The sequence below is a fragment of the Aquarana catesbeiana genome, linkage group LG06, assembly GCF_042186555.1.
Source record: "Aquarana catesbeiana isolate 2022-GZ linkage group LG06, ASM4218655v1, whole genome shotgun sequence".
NCBI classification, from domain to species: domain Eukaryota; kingdom Metazoa; phylum Chordata; class Amphibia; order Anura; family Ranidae; genus Aquarana; species Aquarana catesbeiana.
This window is the reverse complement of record NC_133329.1, coordinates 105,875,300-105,894,532: the sequence shown is the minus strand read 5'-3', so window position 1 is coordinate 105,894,532 and position 19,233 is coordinate 105,875,300. Positions and strand designations below refer to the sequence as shown.

Below are 19,233 nucleotides of genomic sequence, written 5' to 3'. Positions count from 1 at the left end.
CCTTTTCTGAAACTAGTTCCACACGATAGCCAAAGGATAATAAGGAATGCCGGATGGCCGCTTACCAGAACCGTAGGACCTCTATTACGGAGGTCTAATGGGCACAAACAGGAGAAAACACTCAGGCAAGGGCGGTAGATTCAAACGTCCGTCCGAATCCTCTCCTCCACCTGTAAGACCAGGCTCCGCTATGCTCCGTGGGACCCGCATTAGCGAGTAGGAATGGGAGCTTTCAAAGGTTGGGTCATAGAGACAAAAAAGAGGGCTTCATAGTGCAGTCCGTTTAAAAATGGGGATTTTATTAAAACACTGACATGCACAAAAAAGGCAGACACTTCAGAGCGAAAAAACAACACAGCCGCTGCTCACGCCAGCTGACTGGTGCACGGTGACGTCAGATCCTCTAGCTCCGCCCGACGCTGCGTTTCTCCGTACTAGGCATCTACAGGGAAGGAGGCTTTCATCTATTTCTTATATTACACCAATCAAATCCTGTGACACAGGAGCAGGGGGGCGGGGTGGAGTCCCACTTATGAAGAACTAAACTCATTGATTTAACGGAGAAGTCCAACCTGGGCTCGTTTAGCTGGGCTTCTCCTATGGATCACAGGATTGCAATGCGTTTTGCACTCCTGTGACCCGTTTTCAGCAGAGAGCGATCTGCTCTCTGCTGACGTCACTGGAAACAGTCCAGGCACCGCGTCATCACTACAATAAAGTCTGGATCTGCCAGCTGCCTGGACTGATGCCTGTCTCAGCGAGCCGCTGAGATGACCGCTCCCCGCCCCTCCACAGCTCAGCGCTCCAGTAAGCAAGGAGAGCTGCTGATTGACAGTCAGCAGCTCTCCGCTCTGGGATCTGTGAGAACCCAGCCATCGGCGATGTTCAATCGCTCGGTTCTAATTGGACCGATGCTGCATCCACCTAGGTAAGTAAAACCAAAACCCTTACTTCTGGAACAGCAAATGTCGGGAATGTAACTGTCACATTGGATGTGCTCTCAACCAAACTGTTAATCCATCAAATGTCTGGTGTCATAACTGATCACATGTGCAGCACCATGGATGGCAGAAAATCAAACAGAGGCCAAGATGGCTGAAAACGATAGGAGGGTTTAGTTCCACTTTAAGCTTCAACATGGTATACAGCCATACTGATGTTTTGGAGCTGTAGGAGAGAACACCCAGGCTTGTAACCTCTGGGAACGGGGTTAATAATATTCAGTAAATTTATTGCGCGAGGATTTGGGTGGACTTAATTGTTGAAATAGAAAAGACTTGTATAGCAGGTTAGGGGGATGGTAAGATCTTGAATGGGGTTGCTGAACAGGTGGCTGGCAGAACAGATGGCCTATATATTCACTGATATTCTTGTGTACATAATACCTTGGGGTGTAATTAAAGGGAACTACGTCAGTTTTGTGGTGTAGACATTGGTGCATTTCTGCGCACCAAATTAACATTGTTTTAAGAGAAGTTCTAGGTAGTGTTAGACCAGCTGCTCCAAATTGCATGAAAAGCGCTATGCGTAGGGTTGCCACCTCAAACCCGAACACATATAAATTACACAGGTTCTGAGGATAATTTAATGCAGATAAGGCACCAAGTGAGTCTATTTACTACTTTAAAGCGGAGGTTCACACAAAAATTGAACCTCCGCTTTTCGGAACCCTCCCCCCCCTCCGGTGTCACATTTGGCACCTTTCAGGGGGGAGGGGGGTGCAGATACCTGTCTAAGACAGGTATTTGCACCCACTACCGGCATAGACTCCCACGGGAGTCTTTGCCTCTTCCCGTCCCCACCGCGCTGTCTGCTGGGACACACATGGGTCCCAGAGACAGCGGGGACCAGTTAGGAAGCGCAGCGCGACTCTCGCATGTGCAGTAGGGAACCAGGAAGTGAAGCCGCAGCGCTTCACTTCCTGATTCCCTTACAGAGAATGGCGGCGGCAGCACCCGAGGACCGAGGGACAATTCGGTCTTGGGTGCTGACATCGCTGGACCCTGGGACAAGTGAGTGTCCTTATTTTAAAAGTCAGCAGCTGCAGTATTTGTAGCTGCTGACTTAAATGTTTTTTTTTTTCGCGGGACTCCCTCTTTAATCAGCCACAGAACCTGTGTAATTAATATGTGTTCGGGTTTAAAGGGATGAGGTGGCAACCCCAGCTATGCGTCACTTTCCATAAATGTCTGATGGTGTCCCCAGAATGATGAAGCACCAATGTTCTCATTTAAAAACAGTTCCAACGCATACACCATTTACTGTAAATGCTGTAGTGAGGACAGGACGATGAGCACTGCAGGAGGTGAGCGTGTTGTGTATGGACGGCCAGCAACTTGCAGCACACTAGGAAGAAGAGGTGAAAATTTAGGATGATTCCAGTGGATCATCAGATTTTTCCCAGTAGATCATAGAGTTGCCGTCTCATCCATTTAAACCCGAACTTATATTAATTACACAGGTTCTGTGGCTAATTTTATGCAGATAAGGCTCCAAGTGAGTTTAATTATCACCTTAATCAGCCACAGAAACTGTGTAATTAATATGTGTTCGGTTTTAAAGGGATGAGGTGGCAACCATCAGGTTTGTGCCAGAATTTTACGTGATTGAATACAGCACAGTACCATCACCATGCAACAAATTAAAGAACTGCCATTTGCCACTTTTAAGTGGAAGCAAAGTCTTCTTTTTTTAAAAAAAAAAAACTTGTACTTACAGGTAAGACTTACCTGTAGGTACAGTGAATATCTCCTAAACCTGCACTGTTTAGGAGATAAGCATTTGTGTGTCACCGGCGCAAAATGTTAAAATAAAAAATGCTTTTTATAGTGTGAACCTTACATACCTGAAAACTCAATTGCTACTATCAAAAAAATATATGAAAAATCGGTTGCTGCAATCAAAAAGTTCACCAATAAGTGAAAAAAATAAAAAATTGAATATGTGTTGACTGCACTACTCTAATCTAAATACACCCCTCTCTTAAGAGTCATATTTGTGCAAAAAACATTACAATCAATATATACTTAAACCATATGTCTCATGCGATGGTACACAATTTCCTTACTTCCCTGTTAGTCTAAACACCTAAATGTGCCCTAAGTATATTTCAACATAAAATCAAAATATAATTAATGTTAAACATTAACATCCAAAGTGTCAAAACTATAACATCCAAATTCTTGTGCAATGTGCCAATCGATACAGAGATCTCCTTTGTGACTGTCCTTTATAGATATGTCATTTTATGCCGTTAATCATCCGTGATTCTTTGTGACAATTCCACCACTTCAGTGACAATACCACCACCACATGGATTAGCCACTCACCAGATGCCAGTAAAAATGCGCCTTTGGTTCATTTAGAAGGAATAACCACTCCACCTGCTACGTATTCCTTGCTGACCCCAATGTGCTATATATGAACCATATCCATCATTTCATGGTCCTCGTAAGCTGGCACCAAGCTGTTCCAGAGGTTTGTAATGGGTGTAAAGATGACGTCGTCCAGTTCCTATGCCGGCGTGCGGTGCAAGCCTCGTTTTCACCGGGGGGGGGGGCTTACGAGCACCATGAAATGATGGATTCACAAAGGAGATCTCTGTATCGATTGGCACATTGCACAAGAATTTGGATGTTATAGTTTTGACACTTTGGATGTTAATGTTTAACCTTAATTATATTTTGATTTTATGTTGAAATATACTTGGGGCACATTTAGGTGTTTCGAATAACAGGGAAGTAAGGAAATTGTGTACCATTGCATGAGACATATGGTTTAAGTATATATTTATTGTAATGTTTTTAGCACAGATATGACTCTTAAGAGAGGGGTGTATTTAGATTAGAGTAGCGCAGTCAACACATATTCAATTTTTTACTGTTTAGGAGATATATTCACACTGCATGCAGCCAGTGGCGGCACTGGCGCATGCGCTCTGAAGGGACAGCATACCCGTCCTGTGCACATGCATGGAAGTGACGCCATGGCAGGTCGGCCGGTCAGACAGCCGGAGAACACAAACCCAGAAGGAAGACTGAGTGAAGGTGGAAGCCCTGTCAATGGTAGCAGTGTGTCACTAGAGGGCTTTGTTCTAAGGCAGTGGTTCTCGACTCCTGTCCTCAGGACCCACTAACAGGCCAGGTTTTATGTATTACCTTGGGGAGATGCAGACTAGAATACTGCAATCACTGAGCAGCAAATTATATTACCTGTGACATATTTCAGTGATCTTGCAAACCTGACCTGTTAGTGGGTCCTGAGGACAGGAGTTGAGGACCACTGTTCTAAGGTAAGTATTTCATATTGTGCTAGTATGCGATGCTAGCACAATATGCCCTTGTCTTGCCGTCTTGTTTTTATTTTTTTTTTAAAAAGGCTGTGGTTTACTACCATTTTTAAGGCCCCTTTCACTTGACCTTTCTGATCAGGTCTGCCTGTCAGTTTTTCAGGTGGACCTGTGACACGTTTTGTTGCCGTTAAAGTGGAATGCACATGGTTGCAGCGCAGTGGATCAGAGGGTCCAATCACTTGTGTCTGTGTACACCGCTTACCTCCGATCCAATGTGGTCCACTAAAAACAAATGGAAGGGGATCCATCCCACGCTGTCTAAGCGGATCTGGTGTATGTGTGTAAACAGATACAAGTCCGTCCACACCTGCCGGTCCATAGGGGTGAATGGACCCCTATGCTTTGCCCTTATTGCATAGCAGGGTCTGTCCGAGTCTGCTCTACATAAACTGAGTGGACACGGACTTGTCATTCTCCCACTCTGCTCACCATAGAATCAGTGGCCAGATCTCCAGCTGAGCAAATTGGATTCTGCCCCGTGTGAAAGGGGCCTTATAATTTGGCACTGGAATTGCTAATTGAGTAGATGTATAGAAATGAGTGCATTTTGTTGGCATGCCCAGTCTTTAAGCCCCCAATTGTTTATTCTGATACTAAAGGTCCAGTGATACTGATCTATATCTTGATAAGAAGTTACATTCCCCCATCAGAATGTAGATTTCTTGCAGCTAAATTGTCTGGATTAATGCTCCGTTCTAGTCTATTTTTTTTTTTTTTGGAATGGTTTGAACTCTGAACCTTTGTCAGGTTTTTGTTGCTGTCTGTTTGCTGTTGGAAAGATCTTCCCTATGTTCCTTTTCCAATGCCCTGAGACAAAAGGGACATGAAATTATGGGAAATGTCCTTATCCAGAACACCGACTTGGAAAAACACCCACACATTAAAGCGATAGTAAACCGCAGTTAAGAGAAAAAAATAAAAACTTGGTCTGCAAGGCAATTTTATAATGTGCTAGAATGCATCACATACTAGCACATTATGAGAGATGTACCTTTAAGAGGAAGTAAACTCTGTTTTTCTTTTCTTTTGTTTCCTGCAAAGTAAAGGCACAATCTGCTAGTATGCATCGCATACCGGCACATTATGTGACACTTGCCTACAAATGAAAGCCCGCGTCGTCCCTGCTGGAGGCCGAATCCATGCGCGCGTGACCTGTTGATCACATCACTGACTTCTGAAGAAACAGCCAGGGTAGTGATGACATCACTCAGTCCTACGCGGGAGCTGCCGTTTACGGCGTGGCCCTGAAGGTCCTGCACGGTATGGCGAACCTTCAGAGCGCATGCACCAGTGATGTCACTGGCTTCATGCAGTGTGAATATCTTCTAAACAGTGCAAGTTTAGGAGATATTCACTTTACCTATAGGGAAGCCTTATTATAGCCTGAGTTTTCTACTACTTTAAGTAGAGTGGGGAAGGGTTCAATCCTCCATCAGACTTTGTCTCTGCCTGTCTTTCTGTCATGGTGACATCTTTTTCTCCTATTGCTTGTTCTGGTTTCTCTGGAACAGGAGGGGAAGGGGAATTGCATTTGACGGCCATGCGGGTGTGTGGCCCTAAACGCACACTGTCTGAATTCAGGTCCACGCACCCACATGGCTGTCCAATTAGGACCAGCAGTTGTGTACAGCCGCTGCATCCCAATAGACACATATGTGATATAGGGAACACCTGTTCCTGCTACATCCTGCTCGGATGAAGAAAGCCCTTCATGCGGGTGCATAACTCGGTCCGTCCTTGTGAATGAGGCCCAAGGCTAGGTTCACACTAATGCAATGCGGGAAACGCTGCGATCCGTGCGTGTTTCCCCCTCTGCATTCAAAATGCTGCCCTTGCGATCCACTGCAGGTGTCAGTGCAATCTTAACAACAATCCAAATTCAGTGCATTTGCTGACACCGGATAACATGGTACAAAATGACCATGCGATCCGGTGGAAGTCTGGTTCCAAAATTGCTGCATGCGTGTCTTTGGTGCGATTTGAGCCCATTCAAAATGAATGGGCTTAAATTGCACTGCACTAAATCGCATGTGAATGGAACAGCGATGCGGTGCAGTTCCTGTGCGATTCGAATGCAAGTCTGACCTGGTATAGGGCTCTTACAGCCTAGGAGCCAGTAAATTTATGTGCTAAAAAGGCTTTGGCTGGAGCTCTGCTTTAAATTCAGCCTCTTCTGGCGCTAAGCCCCAATCCCTATTATTCAGCAGCCAGATGTCAGAGCTTCTATTTTCTCCAAGTCGAGGCCCTATGTACAGCTGGGCCTACAATCAAAGGGGCCCCATAGGTACCCAAGGATAGCTTTAAAGGCTTTCCAGATACTGTTAGGGAACATTTTGGGCAGAACAGATTTAAACTCCTGCACATGTGGAAGTGCGTCTGGAAGAGTGACTGTTATTTTGCACATTCATGTGAACTTGAACCCTTGCTGTGATCACTTTTCCATCTTTATAATGACTATATTCACCCATCATCCTAGCCCTGGCCAACTTAAAACATTTGTGGCATGCAAAAACCGAGGAGGGGGAGAATACAATGTTCATTAATAATCAGTCAGAGCTTTATATATTATCACATTGACTTTATGTTGTTAAAATCTTATTTGTGAAGATTTGGTCTCTGAGTCACTGCACTTTGTTGTTTGCACTGCCGTACAGAACACATGTATTAGATTACAGAAGGCACTGGGCCTCGTTTTTCGGAAGTGCGTGTTGTCTAGCACACCCAGTCAGGCCCAAACTGGTAATCAGCAGAAGGTCTGGCAAAGCTGAGAGCGTCTGTGAGCTCTTGTAGGCCGGAAACTGCTTTTATCCTTGTACATGTAAGAGCAAAGAACTCAAGAGCCTACAGCTGGAATCTTCTGTACTAATTTGAAATGGTACTGGGGTATAAATATCATTGTTCTGCTGGGCTCAAAAACATTGGATAAATAGGCCTGTTGTGTGTTTAGATCTGCTCCAACACTACAGCCAATCATATTCTAAATTTAGGCTGGGTTCGATCTAAAGATTTTAAATTTTGGCCACTAAATTAATGAAAATTATTCCTGACCTACTCGGCATAGATCAAACAGGTTTTATTCTCGGAAAATCCACAGATATCAATATCCGCCGGGTTTTCCCTCATTTACAGCTACCCCCAACTGAATCCACTTCTAGAGTTTTGGCAGCACTCGACATTGAGAAGGCCTTTGACTCTGTGGCCTGGCCTTATATGCTCTCAGTGTTGGAGACTATGGGGTTCGGGCCCACATTTTTGAAATGGGTGCAGCTGCTTTACTACTGCCCTTCAGCCCAGGTTGAGATAGGAGGCGAGCTCTCCGAGCCCTTTCCAGTTAGGAGGGGTATGAGACAGGGTTGCCCACTATCTCCGGCTCTGTTTGCTGTTGCGATGGAACCGGTGGCAGTAGTCCGTAAAGAGGGTATCCGTGTGGAAAAGATAGCCATGTATGCGGACGATCTCATATTGTTTCTGAATGACCCGGGACCATCGCCTAAGGAAGCATTACGTATACTTTCTAAATTTTCCATTCATTCGGGACTACACATTAATTGGGGAAAATCACAAATTTTACCTATTAATAGAGAGGCCCAAGATGGAGCTGACCCTACCCTGACTCTATTATGGTCATCCAGTATCAGATACTTAGGTATTGAGATTTCCTGGGATACTGAGGAATATTGTGTCTTAAATGTAATTCCACTTCTTGACAATATGAAATCTAAACTGAGGGCATGGGCCAATCTTCCATAACTGGCTCATGCAGAGTGAGACCAATGTGACAGTAGTATTAGAGGCTTCCTGTGTAGGCCCCTTTGAGGCCCTTTAAACACCTTTTATACAGAGGAGCCTCTGCTTCCCTTCTTCTGACTGCAGAAATGAAAGCCATATTGAAAGCCTGGTTTCTGGCCTAAGCTCTACGTCCTTGCCCTCCCGATCACATCTCGCCACATACTCCCTTATGGCTCAATCCATTATTACCAGAATTTGCCTCTATACCTGATCCTCAGGTTTGGGCCATAAAGGGCATTAAATATTTAGAGCAGATATGTTTAGCTGGAGAATTAAAGCGGAGCGGCACCGAAAAAATTTTTTTTAAAAGTCAGCAGCTACAAATACTGCAGCTGCTGACTTTTAAAACATGGACACTTACCTGTCCAGGGCGCCCGCGATGTCGGCACCCGAGGCCGAAGCGTCTCTCCGTCCTCGGGTGCTGCCGCCTCCATCTTCGGTAAGGGAATCAGGAAGTGAAGCCGTGCGGCTTCACTTCCCGGTTCCCTACTGCGCATGCGCGAGTCGCGCAGCGCAATACGAATGGTCCCTGCTGCCTCTGGGACCCGTGTGTTTCCCAGCAGGCAGCGGGGGGGGGAACAGGATGTGGCGTAAATACCCGCAGATTCTACGCCGTATCTGTACCCCCCTCCCCCCTGAAAGGTGCCAACTGTGTCACCGGAGGGGGGGAGGAATCTAATGAGTGGAAGTTCCACTTTTGGGTGGAACTCCACTTTAAAGCCCTTGGACACCTTAAAATTACACTGTGACCTACCTAATGTATACTTTTTTTGATATCTACAATTCAGGCACGCCTTTCAAATACAATTTTTAAACAGCAACCAGTAGCTTTTTATATCACAACCCTAGAGGAAGTACACAAAGATAACACCCTCACTAAACCCCTCTCTACTATTTATAAGGCCATGTTTCCCTCGGTCCACTCTGGGTTGGAAGCTCTTAAATCCAATTGGATGCTGGACGTCCCAAGCTTGGATGATGAAGGTTGAGAGGAAATGAGGGAATGTGCCTTTCTACAGCTGGTTTCCGCAAGAGACAGGTTGATTCAGTACAAACTACTACATAGGATCTACCTCATGCCTGCACGTTTACACAGAATATATCCCTCCATTCCTGCAGAATGTTGGCGGTGTGCAGCAGACTCAATTCACATATTTTGGCAATGGCCTAATATTCACATTTTCTGGGAAGCAGTGGTCTTGGTCATACAATCTGTGACCACTATTCATGTGCCCCGGACAGTGGAAATCTGTTCGGTAGATACCCTTGCTCATCTTCGGGCCTCCAGGACGCTGATAGGATTACTATTGTTCTACGCAAGGAAAATTATTCTTCTCCAATAGAAATCCTCATCTGCCCCAACCCTTACCTTGTGAAAAAAATGAATCAATGTCAATTTACCACTGTACAAGGCCACCTATTTAGCGAGAGGATGCCCTAAAAAATTCCACAAGGTTTGGGACATTTGGGTAGAGGACCTGTCTACTAATACTGTCCTATGTAGCAGAAGGAATTCAGTGAACTTTTGTATCTTCAAGACATTAGCCAGTGTCCACTTTAGCTCACACACACAGTATGCTGACTTCTAGGACCAAGAGGGGGGGTTTCAGCAACACACTCAGTCTCAAGGATCCCTTCAGGGGTCTGTACTCACAAGATGTCCCGGGACAGCTGGTAGCCTCCTTCCAACTTGCAAGCGACACTCTAAACCAGTGACATCAGACCAGATCCATGGACATCTTCCCTCAGTCAGCTTACATATGAACCCTGGGTTGTAGCTTCAAGGCTTCAGGCCCTCAGGTCAACCACCTGAGGCAGCATGGCAGCCTAAGCTGCTAAGAGGCAACAGCCTCCTTCCCACCTGAACCTCTCTCCTCAGAGGCAGGCTGGGATGGAATCCCAAGCCCATGTGCTTCCCAGATATAAATACAGTCACCCAGCATTCCCTGGGGCACATCCCCTTCTAATTGGCCAGAGCTGTATCTGTATCCATGCTCTCATCTGCTAGGTTTCCTCCCAATGTCTAACATGCCTTCTTGCTGTTGGATCAGTTTGAAACATCAAGACAGCATGAGTAGCACCAGAGTACACTGAGCAGACTTCACTAATCAATCATCTAAATTTGCCTGTCTGCTTCTCTGTTAAGAAGAAATACCAAAAGCTATGTACACTCTCTAGCACCTACCTAGGAATGTGCTACAAGTACAGTGTATGGTGTACAGTATTATCACTGATTACTGTATTTATGTCATTAGCGACATCAGTGTCATTCAGTTAGTGTCTCTCCCAGCCAGTGTCAGTTAGTGGCAGATTGTCTACCACACTATCACAGTCGCACTATAAGTCGCTGATCACTAGTATAGCGTCTATAGCTGCTTAAAGTGGATGTAAATCCTTTCTTATACCCAGTGAAGTGAACAGCCTCAGATGATACACAGAGATTAAACAAATCTCCCTATATACGTTTTACATGTATATCTTCTGTCTTTAGCTTTTTACATTCTTTAGAAAGTGGACAGCGTGTTAGAATTTTTACTTCCTGTTTTAGCAGTGGGAGTGGAGTCTGGACATACACTGTGTGACAGCTGATTGGAGAAAAGGCACCCCCCCCCCCCCCCCCCATGGGCAGAGGAACAAATATACTTGCAGAGCTCCCTGTTAATCTATTTATAGCACCAACCCTGACATTAATTTCTAGCTGCTTTTATCTCTTGTGTCGTAGAACTTGTCAGAAGTTATCATGCTGATAAAAGAGCAATGGAGCAGCAGAAAGACACGGGAGGGCTTTGGAGAGAGATAAGTAAACACTACAGATATATGTGCTCAGGTCAGATTTAATGAATCGGGTTTACATCCACTTTAAAGAGATTCTAAAGGCAGAAGTTTTTTTTACCTTAATGCAATCTATGCATTAAGGCTGGGTTCACACATATGCGAATTGGATGTGGGTTTCTCCGCATCCAATTCGCATTGACTGGAGAGTGCGACTGGCTCACAATGGAGCCAGTTCACACCGCTCCGGGGTGGCCGCGGTCCGGATTTTAAAAGGGTCCTGTGCGTCTTTGGTTATGATTCAGGTGCAAATTCAGGCAAAAAATTCTGACCTGATTCTCACTTGAATCGGTGAACAGGGACGCACTGGACCCCATTCTGTGAGCTGCGGCCGCACATATGTGAACCCAGCCTAAGGTAAAAAAAACTTCTGGTGCAGCTCCCCTCCCCCCTTATACTTACCTCATCCCAAGCCGCACTCTGTGTGTGAATGAACAATATCCATTCACAGGAGCGTGGCTCAGGGGCAAGCCTGCTCGAGTGCCCCTATAGCAAGAGGCTTGCTATTGGGGGCACTCAGCAGGTGGAGGAGCCAGTACAGTCGGCGGGGGGGCTCAAAAATAATAGAATCGGGGTTGCTTTGTGCAAAACCACATGGCATGTTTGTTATTTAAAGAAAAAAATACAACCTTTAGAATCATTTTATCATTTGCGACATTGCGGTGGACAGATGGACACTTTTTTTTGGGACCAGTGACATTTATACAGCAATCAGAGCTAAAAATAGCCACTGATTACTGTATAAACGTCACTGTCAGGGAAGGGGTTAGCACTAGGGGGCGCTCAAATGGGTTAAGTGTTCCCTAGGGAGGTGTTTCTAACTGTGGGGGCAGTGTAGTGACTGGAGGAGGAGACAGATCGCTGTTCCTAATCACTAGGAACAGCAGATCTGTCTCTCCTCCCCTGACAAAACGGGGATCTGTCTGTTTTACGTTGACAGATCCCAGTTCTGTCTCTCTCAGGAGCGATCGCGGGTGGCCGGCGGACATCGCAGCCTCCAGCCACGTGCATCGGCTGTGGCATCGGGTGCGCCCCCTAGTGGTTTTAAAGCGCCCGACGATTTGCCCAGGAGAGCCAAAGAGTAAAACTGCAGCGGGCGGTCCTTAAATATGTTTTATAACAGAAAGTAGAAAATGTATATATATATATATATATATATATATATATATATATATATATATTTTTTTTTTTTTTTTCATTATAAAAAAAAAAAAAAAAAAAAAATACCATCAAAAGAAAGCTCTATATGTGAAAAAATTATATAAATTTAATTTGGGTACAGTGGTGCATGACCACGCAATTGCCAGTTAAAGTAGCACAGTGCTGAATTGCGAAAAAAATTCCTGGTCATGAAGAGGGTAAAACCTTCCGGAGGTCAAATGGTTAATGTTTACAGCAGCCTGTGGTTGGCATTGCCAGCTAGTAGTACTAGAATAGCCAAGACATTGACGGAAAAAACAGGTATTTATCTGCATGTATCAAAGAGAGGAAATAAAAAATATGGCCTATTAAATGTAGCTGATCATTATGAAATATCCAGTTTGATGGGCTGTGACTTATTCAGACAAAGAAGAAACAAAAAAGGATTCAGTTTAATCCCAACTTCAGGATTTTGTAACCACGCCATCAGTGGGGGAAATGGAATATGTTTGAATAAAGTCAAGCGATATGAACATAACAATATGAACTCGTGTAAATTGCCGGGTTAGATATTAACGGAAAGGAAATAAAATATTTTACTGACCTGTTACATTCACCCCGTCCATGTTTACAATCAGAGAAGAGGAAACATTTTAGATAAGAATAGAGGGAAATTCAAGTAGAGGGAAGAGCGAGTAAAGGAATGATAAGGTGGAATTGTGATGGGGGGGTTCCCACAGATAGAAGATAAATATTTTCCTTCGCAAGGCATTTCATCAACCACCTTGCCTCCTTGCTTTGTATATTTTTAGAAAGTTATCCAATATTATTCTATTGATTTGCATACAGTAACATAACAAGGTCATGTCTGATGTGATAGGAATACATTTCCCACATTCCAGATAGGGTGTTGCTCAGTTAGCAATTTAAAGGGCAATTCAAGGAAACAGCATATATGTATATCTCTAAATTTTGGGGACACACTCCAAATTATTCAGTTCAAATATATTTCGGACTATTGTATGCTTCCAACCTTGTGGCTTCTACCATGATGGCAACATTTTGGGGAAGGCCCATTTCTGTTCCAACGTGACTGTGCACCCTGTGCGCAAAGCCAGCTCTATAGAGACATGGTTTTTTGTGGAGGAACTTGAGTATTCTGTATGAAGTTCTGATCTCAACCCTAATGAGCACATTTTGGAGGAATTAGAACCCTGACTGCAAGCCAGGTTTTCTCATCCAACATCATTAGCTGACCTCACAAATGTTCTTTTGGCTGATTAGCCAGAAATTGCCCACAGACACACTCCAAAATCTTGTAGAAAACATTCCTAGAGTAGTAGAATTTATAGCTGAAAAAGAGAGGGGGGTGCTACTTCATATTAGTACCTATTTTTTTGTAAAGGGTAACAAGCAGTTAGGTGTGTTAGGAGTCTACAAACCTTTGGCCATAAAACAGTTATATATAGAAACTCATGGAGAAGAGATGTTCTACATAACAGGTGTGGTCCCTCATCACTGCAGTATTGCCCTAAGCATGATGAGAAGGAAAGCAATATCCAGTCCTTGAATCTTCATGACCTGAAATTACACTTTACTAAAATGCTTTGAAACCACTTTTATTCATCTGTCAAATGCCAGGGTTACCACTTGGTGCAGAGGCTCTGCTATATGACAGTTGACTAACACAGGGTAGGGGCTTAAAAAAAAACAACAACTAAAGGCTACTGTATGACAGTCTAAACAAGTACCAAATCCAGTTACTGTGTAATGCACAAGCCTCATAAAATAAACAGAGACCTTCCTTGACTGAGCCAAGTCCTCCTATATTTGTGTCTCACAGGCTCCCCCTCCCAGGCACTGCGGCTCACAGTGGGAGGTTTCAGCAATAGAGGCAGTGCTGCCAATCCAGAAAGCAGTGGGCAGGGCTAGGTGTAACCAGGTGCTGATTGTGTCAGAAACCATGAATCAGACTGAGACAGAAGTACAGTTAAATCACACTTTAATAATAATAATAAAAATGTAAACATAGTCAAAATGTAGTCAGAGCTCAGGAACTGAAACAGATAGTCAGACAAGCCAAAACGTCAGGAAGCCAGAGATGAGCGTAGTAGAACAGCAAGCAGGATCTGGATTGAGAAGGAATGTCAGCCAAGAAAGTCTTTAACAAGAACACAGGAGAGTGTCCCTAAAGATGTGACCTAGGCAAAGGCAGAGATCATCTGGTCTGGACGGCTTAAGTAGGCAGGACTGACGAGCAGGATATCATCAACAGCAATTAGCCGACAGCTGATTGGCCAGCTTTGAGAACAGCCCTGACAGTTTGATAGGCTACAGGCTTGTGAATTACCAATGGCAATGTGGAGAGCCACACCCCCTGCACTTTTTTTATCCCACTGTAGTGCAAGGAAACGCAGCCCACTAGTGAGTGACAACGATGCTCTGTGCTCAGGAGCACTGCAGCATTGTTGCTTTACTGGCAACTAAATTAGGTGGACCTCACTGGCAGGATTAACAAGCATTAATGGAGCTTTGCAGGGGGACCAAAAGAAAACTGTAAGTGGAGATGCAATTATAATTAAGTGATGAAGCACACATGATTTTCAAGGGAAGGCCATAGTTTTACTTTAATGCCCTGCATTGAGCCTGGGCCCAGGTTCCAGAGTTATATGAAGCAACTGATTAAAAGCCAAGCAAAGATACTTAAAGGTAATTCAAGCTGCCTGTCCTATAAGTAAAATTAGTTTATACACTTTAGTATGCATGACAGGTTTACTTTAAAGTGCAGTTGTTATTTTTTAATGGCTTTCATTTTCATTTATTATGTATCTAGCTTCTAAAACATGAACAAACTTTTCTGCAGAAAGGGGAAATGGAATTGCTGAGATAGTCTGGAAGGATTGCTTTGACCCCAAGGTGACGCCACATGATAGAGTTGCTGAAGGGTTGACACATGGCTGGAAAGAGTGTAGTGTAGGACGTCAGACCCCCTGTGCCTCAACATGCAAGGCCAGAGCCAAGGCACATCATAGTGGTCCAGAATTGGGATACGAGTAAACATTGTGGTATATTATAGGGAACATATAGAAATGTTATACTAAACGCACACTGTTTAATTTACATTGTCCCTTCTATTTCTGTATGTGGATGATGGAACTGGAATTGTTTTAATAAAGAAAAAGCATCCAAGTACCTTTTTCCTAATTGGTATACAGCTGTCATGACCCAGATCTTTCCCAGCCTGTCTGCAGGGAAACAGTGGCGGGAGGAGCTTCTAGTCCTCTGCTGTTGGTCACAAAAAAAAAAAAAACAGCATTTGGGATACAGAGTAAAAATAAATATATAAACTAATATCAACAAACTGTTTTATATCGTCATAAAAAATATATAGCTGAAATCAAATCTTTAGTATTTTTTAGCAATATCATGGTGTGGGTGGATTTCTGCCAGTCACAAGCTGTGTCACACCCCTCCAGTCTGTGTCTTAGAATAAGAGGGATGTGAAGCCTCCATCAATCTACATGTAATATCCCGTCCCCATTGTGTTTAGCTGGTTAATGGGCATGGAGGAGGAGGGAGGGAGTGGGCTGCCATTTACCACTGATTACGCCCACATGTGTGACTCTATAGCCACATGGGCTGCTCAGATGTGATAGGGAGGAAATGCTCTGCATAGAAACTCACTGAAAACTGAGCATGTGCAGAGTTGCCACCAAAGCTACAAAATCCCTAGCCGAATTGGACAAAAGGTGGAGATAGAGAGCAGCAGGATCAACCAGGTTTTTTGGAAGAATACAGAAAACTAATCTCATAGTGACTGAGTATGAACAGGTGGTAATATAGCATTTATTAATAGTTTTTTTATGATGCGGGTTTAGTGACATTTTGATTGTGCCTAAGCAGTCTCTGAAATATTTGCCCTGTGCTATGCTGTATATCTGCAGTGTGAGATCATCGAAGGCACTGCTGCCTGTGATTGCTTGTCTCATGAGATTTAGGGTAAGATTCAGTGCTGTCATTACTGTGCAATTTACTAAAAAGAAACTTGCGTTGCATCCACCCTGCCTGCTTTTGTTTTGTTCACTCTGTAGATGTTTGTGCTTGTGAACCTTTCCTGCTGCTTCTTGAATATTCCTGCTCCTGTTATCTGATTCACAGTGATCAGGCAGGCAACTCTGACATGAGGAAACAAAGCCCTGTTCCTCCACTTAGATGACCACCCTCAAACAGAAACACAGTGCTCCGTGATTGAACAGTGCTCCGTGAGATGTTCAAAGCTTGGTATCATTTTTTTTTTAACCTAACCCTGCTTTAAACTTCTCCACAACTTTATCCCTGACCTGTCTGGTGTGTTCCTTGGCCTTCATGATGTTGTTTGTTCACTCAAGTGGGCTTCACAGAACAGCTGTATTTATACTGAGATTAAATTACACACTGGTGGACTCTATTTACTAATTAGATGGCTTCTGAAGGCATTTGGTTCCTCCTAGATTTTAGTTAGGGTTATCAGAGTAAAGGGGGCTGAATACAAATGCACGCCAGATATTTATCTAAGGGGTTTTGTACTCCTTAGGGAATTTTTTCCATTTTCTGTACTTTCATCGGGGCGTGCAGCTGACTCTTGCTCACCCATTGTGTCGCTTCCTCATTTCTGAAATTTGGAAAACCATTTCTCATTTTTCTTCCGCTTCACAATTATGTGCCACTTTGTGTTGGTCTATCACATAAAATCCCAATAAAATACATTTACGTTTTTGGGTGTAACGTGAGAAAATGTGGAAAATTTCAAGGGGTATGAATACTTTTTCAAGGCACTGTAAATAACTCTCTACAAACAGCATCCCTAGTGAGTTATTTCAGATGTATCAAAACAACCTAGTATACAGGTGATAGGATGACCGTGCAGAGAGACACCTAGTACTGCATTTATTGAGTAATCCACAATAGTTTGCAACGTTTCCACAGAAGATTAGTTACATTTCCCTGATCTCTCCTGCATCTAGTACATTTATGCAGGCCATAGATTATGCTTTTTTTTTTTTTTTCCCTGCAATTGCTCGATGACCCCATCAACACAGGCAGTGCTGAGATATTGTGTTCTCCCAGCAGGTGCGCGCGGAGAGCCATCCCTGCCGGAGAACACAATTATTTTTGCTAGCTGCTATAGCCACTGGCAATAATTGCATGATAAAAATCCGACATGCTGGTTGTTCCAAAGTCGACAGATGGATCGACATGGGTACAATCAGCCTGCCCATAGATGGATCGAATCATCTATGGCTAGCTTTAGTCATTGCATAAGCCATTTTTTGAATAGAAATTGAAGCATACAGCAAGCCTTATGTAAAGCCTGGTACAAACTATGAGTTTTTTTCGTTCAATCCAGCAGGTTGAATTAAAAAACTGCCAGCTTCGGTTGGAGCCACTTTACTAACTATGCAAAGTTAGTAAATTGATCTCCCTCGCTGAGCTGTTGTGTTCTGAGCTGTTGGCGGAGATCGCTGATTGGGTGCTGGTTTTCCAGCATGCTCGCCCAACAGAACGACCAAATGGCTGGCTTCTGGATAGGGTGCCATACACACGGGCTGAATGTTGGACGTTTTTTTTTTTAACCAGCCAATGTCTCCAACATTTGTCCCGTGTGGATGGGGCTTAAGATAAACAGCTGAGTCAGTCTGCCAGATTAAGACGAGGATATTCTGGGTCAGCTGAAGCCTAAACCAGACGGTACATTTACTCGTACTTTTTGTATTAATGGGGTGATACGGGGAGGTGATTGGACGAGGGCTACTCCAAAAATGCCCTCAATCACCAAAAAGGATTAGGACTATCCCGGTACCTAGCATTGGATAAAAATAAAGTTTATTATACAAAATATAAAAATATCAATTACAACAAAACCAATAGAGTGATTTTTGCAGAAATACATAGAAAAATGACATTAAAATTGACAATTGAAAACCCCCACCGATATGTAGAGGCACAGCGATGTGGGTATAGACGTTGCCGCTTCCTCAGGAGGCGTCAAACCATAACATCTAAAAAACATATAATGACAAAATTACAATAACGCAGAGATTTGACGTAATGTTATATTGCCTGAGTCAAGTTTATATTGGAGTATTGCAGCATAACTCACCAATGTAGTCTCATATGGGCAACAGATAGCATATACTGAGACACCCCAAAGCGGGTGATCCCGCTGGGGGCAGACACGGGGGGCTATTGGGATGGACCAAAAATAGACAAAGTTAAATTAGTGCTACGTGGGTTCCAACATTAAGCTGGTACACTGAAGAAAAACAAGGAGTGTAAGTGAAAAAGGATAGGGAGGGAGAAAAAAGTGGGTGGGGGACGGGGGGGGGGGGGGAGAAGGGAGGGGAAGGGGAAGGAGGGAGAGAGAGAAAGAGAAGGGGAGGAGGGGACCAAGTGAGGGAAAGAGAATAGGGCAGGGAGAAAAGAAAGGGGGGAAAAGAGAAGGGGAGGGGGAAATAGAGGGGGGGGGGGAACGAGAGGAAACCTTTACGCCGCCTCTAAGCCCTGAAAAGGGGGAAACACATCCGAGAAGTTCTCTACAGGTGGAGAACAGGTGCGTCGGCGTCTGTGTGCAGCGGACACTATTTTGTTGAAGATGAGATTTGCATTTCGTTTCAGTTGCTTGTATTTTGGGATCTGCTGATTGTTTGTACTTGGAGATTTTACTGAAAGTAACTTTGTGAATTTTTCTATGCATTGTTAAGATTGCCCTGGTTTATGTCAGATTTACATTCCAGCAGGGCTTCACCTATTTCTATGTAGTCTTCTTCAAACTCTGCGGTGCGTCATGCCTATATTAATGTACATATCTCTGTCTGAACCCTTCATCCCTGTTCTTCAGGTGTGCACACTCTGCATAGCTTCCCTTCCTGGTATGCATGTGTTGCAATACTTTGCGTCATTTTCCTTCTTCATTCCTCTACAGAAGTGCTCCGCGCTCCCTAATAGGTAAACTTTTGGGACACTTGAGCGACAAGAGCTGGGTGTTCAAAGAGAGAAAATCTGGGATTGCTACTTAATGAAAGTAGACCGGTGTATTGCAAAGGACATTACACAATTCCAGGTTGTGTCCTTCCTTATTACAA

The 19,233-nt window shown here is 43.9% G+C and overlaps 1 protein-coding gene across 2 annotated transcripts in view; it reads left to right on the top strand.

Annotated features, from left to right (window-relative positions):
• ABCA3 (ATP binding cassette subfamily A member 3) overlaps positions 1–19,233 on the top strand; it is a 102,343-nt gene that overhangs the window by 13,946 nt on the left and 69,164 nt on the right. The window lies entirely within an intron of this gene.